The 7631-nt window shown below is 40.2% G+C and overlaps 1 long non-coding RNA gene across 1 annotated transcript in view; it reads left to right on the plus strand.

Moving 5' to 3' along the window:
• LOC133756972 (uncharacterized) overlaps positions 1-7357 on the plus strand; it is a 33255-nt gene extending 25898 nt beyond the window's left edge. Inside the window, exons 2-3 of the long non-coding RNA XR_009865553.1 lie at positions 6261-6410; positions 6532-7357. This is a non-coding gene — a long non-coding RNA (uncharacterized LOC133756972). The remainder of the gene's footprint in view (positions 1-6260; positions 6411-6531) is intronic.
• Positions 7358-7631: the final 274 nt, after the last annotated feature.

Below are 7631 nucleotides of genomic sequence, written 5' to 3' on the forward strand. Positions count from 1 at the left end.
TATTTGTTTGTTTGAAAGGCAGAGTTTCAGAGAGAGAGAGAGAGCGAGGGAGAGACAGAGAAAAAGAGAGAACTTCCATCTTCTGGTTCACTTCCCAAATGGCTGGAAGGGCCGGAGCTGGGGTGGTCTGAAGCCATGAGCCTGAATTTCTTCCAAGTCTCTCACATGGGTGCAGGGACTCAAGGACTTGGGCCATCCTCTGTTGCTTTCCAGGCACATTACCAAAGAGCTGGATCAGAAGTGGAGCAGCCAGCACTGGAAACGGCACTTATATGGGATGTGGTCAATGCTGGTCCCCCAAATCTCTTTTTTGTAAAAAATTTTCCACACACACAAAACTTCAGAGAATAATAAATGAACACTAAGTAACTTTAAACGTATTAAACAATTATCAACCTTTTATTGCATTCCTATCATCTATCACATCTGTCTGGGCTGCCTGTGCTGATATATTTGGAAGAAATTTCTTTGAAAACATGAAATGTCCACCTTAAATATACATATCTTACAATACAAGGTCATTTTCTTTCATATTTACAATTCAATTATTATCAATAACAAAATCAGTACTAATTCCTTATATCAACTGACAACTAGTGATGTTCAAATTTCCCTGATTATCACAGGAAAAGAATGCCTTTTTAGTCTTTGCTTGTTGAAAAAGGGCTTGAGATTCCACATTTTGGACATGTTTAAATTGCTTAAGTTTCTCTTAATTGAGAACAGACTCCACTCTTTTGCTCCCGTGCCATCTATTAGTTAAAGAAACCAAATTGATTTTTATAGTCAAACACTCTACATTCTGAAGATAGATGATTGCTGCTTAATTTGGAAACAAGTTTGATAAGGTTAAAACAACTTGTTTATTCATTTAATACATTTGTATTGAACACCTGATTGTGCCAAACATAATGGTAGACCGTTGGAAGAGGATGCTGAGTCATCTATACAAGGTGCCTATGTTGTTGGAATTTATATCCCAAAAGGGCAGATGGATAATATATTAGTCAGTTTATTACTACTATAGCAAAATAGCTGAAGCAATCTAACTACATGTAGGAGAGAGGTTTATTTTAGCTCATGGTTCTGGAGGTACAAGGTCTAGGGGTCTATGTGTTGGAATTCTTCTTGCTAGTATTGTCCTGAGGTGGCACAGAGTACCACTGGCAAGATACAGGCACGTGTGTATGTCTATACATCTGTCTCTCACAAAGTCACAAGAACCTAATCATAGGGGCTCCAACTTAACAACATAATGCAATCTAACAAGTGCTCAAAAGGTCTTGCCTCAAAACACCATATTTTAAAAAAAACTCTTAATTTCAGAATAGGTTTAAATTTACAAAACAAAATTGTGACTTAGTGTAAAGAGTTCCAATATACGCCCATATTATTAGCATCTTATATCAGTATGATGTTTGTCACAATTAATGAACCATACCCAGCTTCCTAGATACCATGACTGGAAAGTTTACACTCTCTTGTACCAATACTAAAACATGGTGGTGACTACTATGTGAATTTGGAAGCCAAATCATATTCGAACTATAGCATATGGTAAAGTTAAACAAATAAATAAACATCAATGCAAAATTAATTAGTAAATTAAGTCAAATGTTTTTCTTGTTCTCTATTCCCCATGTTTTCCTTAAAGTTAGGTCTAAATATTAGACCCAAGTCCATCTTTTCTGAAAAATTCCATCGTAATTGTGGTCTGAACTTCACATATTATGAATCATCAGGGAATAATGATGTCCGGTTTTCCTGCTGTCCAAAAGGGCGACATGGACAGCCTAATTCTCCAGTATAAGTCAGATTTCTTCTTTCATAACAGGCTATCAATCCATACAGGAATAACATGGCATCTTGTAAGTATCTAGTTCCTCATTAACTTTTCATCCAATGGCTTAGAATCTGTTGGTAATAATTTCTTGAGATGTTTATTTTATTAGGAGTCACAAAATTGTGATCATACAATGCTATCAACCTTTATTTGGTACTTACTATCCATAATTCTTCTGTAAAGAAGAACTTTCCCTCATCAACCACTGCTATTTTGCTTTTTTTTAACTGAAGAATGATTTATGAAGCTCATATTGAAATATTTAAGCATTTAATTTTTTCCCCTTGGTTTCCAATAAGGAGTTGGTGCCAGGGTGATCTTGATGGTGACTAATGAGTTTATTTTTGGCTTTCCCTTTTTGGAGTATTGTAATGAACTTACAGACTTTCATATAATACTGTATTTCAAGATATTGCAGTCAAGAGTCTTTTTGAGCCCAAGCTGATTAGCAAGATTTTGGGTTGACTATAAGAGAAAAACTGCTATGACAGAAAAAGCTGCAGAGAAAAAGATGCTGTTGGAAGGGTGTTTTATACTTGCCAATGTGATGAAGTTCAAAAGTGGCAGATCTACTTGATGTTTAAGTTCATGTTCCTGCCATTACTCCTCTTTCTAGGATGATATGTAAAGATTTTTAAAAAAATAAACACATTACTCTTTAGTAATATCTTGTTTAGAATATTAATTAGTAAGCTTTTCTGTGAGAACAAACAGTCCTTAAATCTCCATGAATTTGAATAACTAATTAATTAGTGATACTATGGCTTTGGCTGTGATTTTGCTCTTTCTAGTGGACATTCACTCAGCTCCGCCCCATGTGTCTTCTCTTCTTCCTCGGAAGCCCAGTCTGTGAGAGTAGTCACTATTTGCTAACATCTGGTGACAGAGTCTGAAGAGCAGGGAAGCTGGAGGAACATGATGATGCCTCTTCAATCTTCCACATAGGGCTTTCGTTACAGCTGCCCACATCAGCTTGGCTAACACATGTCATATGGCAAAGCCAAAGTTTTGTGGAGAAGGGATAACTATTTCTTCAATAGCAGTCACTCTGAATCATATGAATGTTTTGCTTCAGGGAAGAGGAGAAAAAAATACTTGAGAAAAAGAATGCAATCTGTTACAGATTGTCATTACTTGGTAGACTACATAAGAGAATAAGGACACAAAACATGAAACTATCTTAAATACAACTGGTAATTTGTTGGCTTTTTTGGGGAAGTTTTTATTTATTTGAAAGGCAGAGAGAAAGAGAAAGAGAGACAGAGACAGATAGAATGAGAAAGATCTTCTATTCACTGGTTCACTCTCCAAATGCCAGCAACAGCTGGGGAGGGCCCAAGGCAAAACCAGCAGCCTGGAACACAATCCTGCAAGTGTCTCCCACATGAATGGCAGCGACCCAGGTACTTGATCCATTACCTGCTGCCTCTCAGGTTCTGCGTTATGAGGAAGTCGAAATCAGAAGTGCAGTGGGACTAGAACCCAGGACACAGGGATCCAAGCAATATCTTAATGGCTGTGCCAATCACCCACACCCAATTTTGAAATTTTTTAACAGTTTGAAATAGGAAAATCATACACAGATTCATAAAGCTCCTGCTTAGAAATGCTTCATATCCCCTCTTACATTCCTTGGTCACTTCAAGAGGCTGGAAAAAAAATAAGGGCAAAACACAGAATCCTTCAAGCATAAGGAAATGCAATTCAATCAACTGCTTAAGGGGAAAAAATTCAAGATATTTAGCAAATGGCATTAATGATCAGCAGAATGTGGTACTATGTGTCTGCACCTCCTGGAAATGTAGAACAACCTGGTTGGGAGGCTTGGCAGCTCTGAGCAAGAAGCAAGCTCCTGAGGAAATGGACCACAGGACTGGTGAGGTTTGATTGTGAATGAGGGGTTAAAAAAAACTCATGCTGTACAGATCAGCCATTAATAGGCCTGCCACCCATTGCTTCTGATGCCTAGCTTTCTTTTCCTCCTGGTTTGTGTTAAAGCAGACCAGAGGATGCAAGTCAAGGGAGTGCCCAAGTCCCATCTCTAATCTTCGGTGGCCTGAACTACAAGTCTATAGTCACAGGCATGTTCTGTAGTAGTTTTTCTAAGGTAGACAATGCCCATGAAGAAAATTATATTCTCACTTTAAAACTTTCTTTCCCTTTGGTCTGAAAGGGAGGTTTTTTCTACTTACTGTATACTTTGCTGATGGCGAAGTGAATCTAGCTATGCGATTATTATTTAAGTTCTTATTTTGGCTATGCTATTACAGAAAAATGTTAGCCATCTCTTTTATAAAGTCTAAAGATTAAATTGTGCGTCCTACAGATTCCTTCATAATAGAATTAGTTTCCTACCTTGAAGAGAATAGAGAAATGAAAGAACAAGTTGGGCTTAGAATAGAGAAATGAGGGAGCAAGTCCTAGATCGCTTGCTGACAATAGCAATATCACATGAATACTTAGCAAACAGTTTCAACCATTAGATATCAACTTAAGAAAACATTTACCAGAAGGTCTGATCTGTACAGTGATCTGCCCTCAAGGAGACCCAACAGGCCAGTCTACTGCAGTGGCTTTCAATGTGGTAAGCCTGGGCTTCAGCAGAAGTCAGCTTGTGAAGAGCCCTGGCAGCTCCGCCAAGAGTTGGATCACTGGAAATGGACCTGCCCTGGAGTCGAAGGATGCCCAGGTCAGAGCCACAGATCTTATTGGCGCTAAGCTGAAAAGCCCTTCACTCAGCCCAACTTCCAAAGTGACCACTGCAGCTGAGGGGATGGTCAAGTAGGGTCAGCAACATTGCAGGCAGAACTGTAAATTTCTTGTTAGAGATGCCCCCAGCCTTTACCTGGCAGGCTCTCCTCCCAGGCCAGCCAAGTAATGAAAGTCAACAGAGTGCCTTCCCCTAGGAGGTTCACACCTCCCTTAGGATATACCCCATGTGAAGGGATAGGTAGGTCTGGGCCTCTTAACTTACAAGGCCTAAAGCCCACCAGATTATTATCAAGCCCCTTCTATCAGGTTCTATTTGCCTCTAAATCAGAAAACTTAACTGTAGCTTAGACAGCACCTTTCTTAGCTCCTGTAATAATGACTCTGTACTTTGTTCTAGGCCCTGTCTAGTGCACTTGGGCCTCATTCCTTTGTAATCATAACCTCTACTCTACCACCAATGGCTCTACTCCCAACCTGTGTGTACTGATGGTCCTCTTCCCCACTTAATGCTGTATAATGGTTCAGACCTGGTAAATGCCACTCTTAGGATCATTGGTTACTATCCTCACTCTGTCTTTTATGACCTTGTCTAAATATGATCAGAGTCGGTAAACTTGGAAGGCTTCCATAGCCTTGGCAACTCATGACGACAGCCTAGGATGGTTACTGGCGCCATAAACTAGAGTGTCAATTTGTTGGGTCAACAACAGGAGCCACTGTGCACTTGCTCCTCATGTGGGATCTCTGTCCTTAATGTGCTGTACATTTTGATTTAATGCTATAACTAGTACTCAAACAGTATGTTTCACTTTGTGTTTCTATGTGGGTGCAAACTGTTGAAATCTTCATACTAAATTGATCTTCTGTATATAAAGAGAATTGAAAATGAATCTTGATGTGAATGGAAGGGGAGAGGGAGCGGGAGAGGGGAGGGTTGCGGGTGGGAGGGAAGTTATGTGAGGGGGAAGCCATTGTAATCCATAAGCTGTACACTGGAAATTTATATTCATTAAATAAAAGTTATTAAAAAAATACTAAAAAAAAAAAAAAAAAACAAAACCTCACGCGTTGGGAGAGGATGAGGATCTCATCAGCTTTGAGGAGAGGGAAAGGCTCCAAAGCGCTGAAGACTGTAGCACAGGGTAACATTTTCTGAAACTCTCCCTGTTCTTCATGCTTTACTTAGGAACTCTGCTAGCACCTCACAGTTGCCTTTCCCCACGGTTTCTGTTTTCCTCTTTCAATTCCAACTGGGTCAACTGGTTTCTCATCTTCTACTCTTCATCACTGCCTTGTTTTCCCATAAGAAGAACTACAAGAACGGCTCACTTGGCATTTCTTCTTTTCCCTCTGTTGAACACTATGATGTGAGGGTTCCTACTTGGTGAATATGAATTTATATGACAGGGACTCTTAAAGGATTCTGCGTTCCGCAGTTCACCTACTCCTGTGTCTCTTTAGCTTTGTGTAGGGGGGCTTGGAAATCAGAAGTGGGTGCAGGGGTCATTTCAGAGGCCAATACTGTGAAGCTACAAAGCCCACAGCTCCTAGGAAGCACAGGCACAGTGAAGAGGTGGGAAATACACTCTGCTTCTTGAGAGGGAAAAATCACAATCAGCTTCGGTCTTCCCACAGAGTATTTCTGGGTCATTGTTCTCTCCAACAGCAATTTGTCACACTTGTTTTTTCTTTGGTTGCCTGACAGAAGCATAGGCCACACACTACTGAGGCATGTGAACCTGCCAAGCTGGGAGGCACTGCTGCTCGTATCCACATCCCACAGCACTCTTGAATGTCCACACCTTCTGTTTAGTGAGGTTGTGGTAACATCGTTGGGAAGATGGGCTGAGTTTTGGTAAGTCTCTTAAACAATAGCAGTCAGAACTAGGAACCTCCTGGCTTCTGACCTTTCCTAGAGACCTGGTTGGAGCCCAGTATTGTTTGCAAGGCAGCAGATACTGTAACTGTTTTTCCAGATGGATCCTCAGGAGATGAAGGTCCGGAAGCCCCTTGGAGTTTGTTTGTGAATTTGTCTGCGAGACCACACAGAATCAGCAGCCCTACCCTGCACTGTCAGGCAGGTTCTCCAGAGTGGGTTCCGACCCTTCTATTCTTTTCAGAGGTATTTGCAGTCCATTCTGCTGTCTGGTCCTGGCTTGTCTTTCCTCATTTTTGCCCAATTTGAGCTCTTTAGCCTTGACCCTCCATTGGGGTTTGAGATTTCTTGCCCTACTCATATACATTATCCTATCAGTTTCAACAAAACAATTCCATGCTAATTATTCTTTTGGCATGAGCTCAGCCCCACTTTGTTCATGAGTGCTCTAATCACTCCTGCAGGAAACAGTCTTGCTTCATGTATTCTACTTTACCCATAGGTCATCCCTCTTCCCATGTATTTAATCACAGAGCAACATCTTCCATTTAATATTGTGAATGTATCTCAGATGTATTCCCAGGAGCAATGCCCTTAAATATTCAAATTGTATGTGTGGGAGGTGAGAGGGTAAGTATAGAGACGTAAAGACAGCTTTATGTATTTCAGTCGTCAACTGAATTTAGCCCACCTACTGAAACATAAACAACATTGTTTCATATTCTCTTGGGGGAACTCAGGGCTTCCCCCCCAAGAGCTCTACAAATTCTGGGAGGTTTATAGCCTCCGTCTCATAATTCCTTACCCTTATCATTTCTTGAAATGTCACATGTATCTGTAGACTCTCTGTCCTTAATGTGCTGTACATTGTGATTTAATGCTATAACTAGTACTCCAACAGGATTTTTCACTTGGTGTTGCTATGTGAGGGCAAACTGTTGAAATCTTTACTTAATATATACTAAACTGATCTTCTGTATATAAAGAGAATTGAAAATGAATCTTGATGTAAATGGAAGGGGAGAGGGAGTGGGAAAGGGGAGGGTTGCAGATGGGAGGGAAGTTATGGGGGGGAGCCATTATAATCCATAAGCTGTACTTTGAAAATTTATATTCATTAAATAAAAGTTAAAAAGAAAAAAAAAGTCACATGTCTCATCTCCTCATCTCTCCCAAAGATTCTTCATTATCACTGTGCTA

The sequence above is a fragment of the Lepus europaeus genome, chromosome 3 (assembly GCF_033115175.1).
Source record: "Lepus europaeus isolate LE1 chromosome 3, mLepTim1.pri, whole genome shotgun sequence".
NCBI classification, from domain to species: Eukaryota; Metazoa; Chordata; class Mammalia; order Lagomorpha; family Leporidae; genus Lepus; species Lepus europaeus.